Genomic DNA, 2,764 nt, shown 5'->3' with positions numbered 1-2,764 from the left:
GCCCCCCCGCTACTAATCAGTCTCAAGACTTAAGTTATTTGCACTGCTTCAGTTGACAGATCCACTAAATCCAGGCAAATTATTTTAACAGGTTTTAATCTATTTCCAAGACATTTTCCCATAGAATACAGGAACATTCACTTCTTTTATCCTTAAGTGACTGAAATTCAGTATCCCACAGCAAAAGAAGAGCTATGATAATATCCTGACTGCTTGCTCCATGTCTCTTCCACATTACCTTGACATTTCAGAATCCATCAAGCATTTATGGAGTTGGAGAGCTATTGAGGAGATAACGTATCAGGCAGAAACTCAATAAAATCCTGAACAGAAATCCAAGTATTCTAAATGATAGCAAAATTAACCAGTAGTGGGCCTCACAAACACATTAATTTTCATTAGATTACTTTACTTGACAGAGAAAACATTGCAGCATTAATGTAAAAAAGTATGCCAGAAGGAAGGAAGGACAGACTGTATGCAAATAAGCAATCAGTTATGATTACAGACATGCCTACTTTTTTTTTCTTTTTTAACCTTGGCTGGCATGCCAGGGCATGCTAGCCCTAGGAATAGATTTTTACAAAGTTCACCAACACCAGTACACATAGATAAGGTAATAAAGTGGTGTCTTGAATCTAGCATTGAGCTACCAGAAATGAAAAAACAACAGATTAAAAAACATTGTTTAATTCTCAGGTTATTTCAGTACCTCACCCTGTCTTCAAATAAGTCAGCAAGAAAATGTCCAACTGTTATTTTCTGATCTGGTGCCAGAGCAAAGGCATGTGATTTTTCTGGGTTGATTCCACCTTCTTCACTATCACCTTTATTCACCAAGCTGTTCATATCATCAGAAGACAGTATGATTTTTCTGTAACCCATTTGTAATCAAATCTCCATGCTGTTAACCATTTACCAGTGAGGCAGTCCATCCCTTTTTAGGGTCTCTTTTTGTATTTTCCCAAAATAAACTCTGAGGGCTAATACACTGAAGTCCAAGGTATTTCTGTAGACAGTCATCTAACATACTCCGGATTTGAGGGCATGTAAAGGATTAAGTCGAGCTATAAATTAACTTCTAAAGACAGAGAACTATTCCAGCATGTCCAATTCCAATCCCAATATAATAAAGCTTTCTGCAAAGCTACTCTCCTACTCCAGTTAAAGCTGGCATTTCTAAAACTCTGCAAGTAACTGCTGGTATGCAGAACTGCCAAACTTTTTCATGTAAACAAGCAAGATACTGGTAAAGGTATTTATTCATGCACCTTGTATATGCAGAATGACATGTAGTAAAATTTGGCTTACATCTGGGAAAGCTTAATGCCTCATAAATGAGAAAAAAAAAACAAAACAAACAGGTAGGTGGTTGAAGGAGGAGGTCCATAAGGCAGCTGCAGCCTTCTCATCCTTTCAGAACTAGGGAACACATTTCAAAACCTTCAGAAACTTTCAGAACTAAGGAACATCTTCAAAACCAGGCACAGCACAGAACAAACTGTCTTGATACAATGGTTTTATGCCTGTCTGTCTGCACGTGCATTTCATCTTCCCACAAGATAGAATTCTCCAGCAATCTAGTAAATGTTACAGTCCTGCAGGCTTAGGTTTGCATATTAAATGGCTTGGAAACATGAACCCAAGGTTCAGAGAAGCTAAGCCTCACCAGGGTGCTCAGGCTGCCTAGCACTTTACAAGATCAGGCTAACATATGGCCTGCCCTGCTGCTGATTCACGGCATGGCATTCAGTCCTCACAAACGTAAATCGTTCAGCAAAGATCATCTAATAGCTTCAAGAAATGAAGACAATAGTCAAAACTCTGCTGTAAAACAGTAAAAGCAGCTACAGTAGGATGGCTAGTTCAGTAGGCAAAGAATCTCTTCAGTTTCTTGCAAAACAATTACTATCAGCAGGGCATCCATACATTTATGCCTCATTCTAGTACTGAAATCTCCAGATCCTGCTTAGCACAATGTTAACTTGCTTCCAGGCACGGTGTCAATTCCAACTTCATAGGCACTATTAAAAACAACTCCCATGGCTTTGTAAATACATTAGTTCTCATGTGACAACGCTCTGCTTACCTCTGTTAGCAACATATGGTGAATACGCCTCAGGAAGTCCAGAGGTATATGATGCAAACTTACAATGAATATGGAACAACAATACATACAGTATTTCACGGAACTCGCTGCTGACAATTGTAACTTATTCAAGCGTTTGTCCTATCTAATAGTCTACTGAAGCTTCTCTATGTGGAACTGAAAGTTTACAAAACGCTAACTTAAACTTCATTGTTTCAAAAGGTTTTGGGAAAAAAAGTCTTATCGTTTGAAAAAGGCAACAAAATTGTTCCCTCAGACATTAAAAGAAAGCAATTAAAAAAAACTGTATCAGTGCTTGTTAGTTTAGAAGAATTTAAGAATTCTGAACACTTGGGGTTAGCTATGCAACATAACAAACATGAAAATTCATGCATGCCCTAGAGAGCCTGACACCTATTTTATTGAGTTATAGCCTAGTGAAGTTAATACATAGGAAGACGAAACAAGCAGCACTGTTGAAAAATGCAGATGTGAGGTGTCATGACTTTGGGGAGAGAAATCAACACTGGTATAAAGCACTACCTAAAATAGCCATGCACAGATTCAAACTGTCCTGACATCCACACAATGTGGTACATACAACCCAAGACTATTCCATAATTGTCAAGAGTTTCCTTAAGAGTCTGGACATAAAAAGGCAGTCAGCCCCAGAGG

The sequence above is a fragment of the Cariama cristata genome, unplaced genomic scaffold (genome assembly GCF_000690535.1).
Source record: "Cariama cristata isolate BGI_N322 unplaced genomic scaffold, ASM69053v1 scaffold26854, whole genome shotgun sequence".
Classification (NCBI taxonomy): Eukaryota; Metazoa; Chordata; class Aves; order Cariamiformes; family Cariamidae; genus Cariama; species Cariama cristata.
This window is presented reverse-complemented; position numbering follows the sequence as displayed.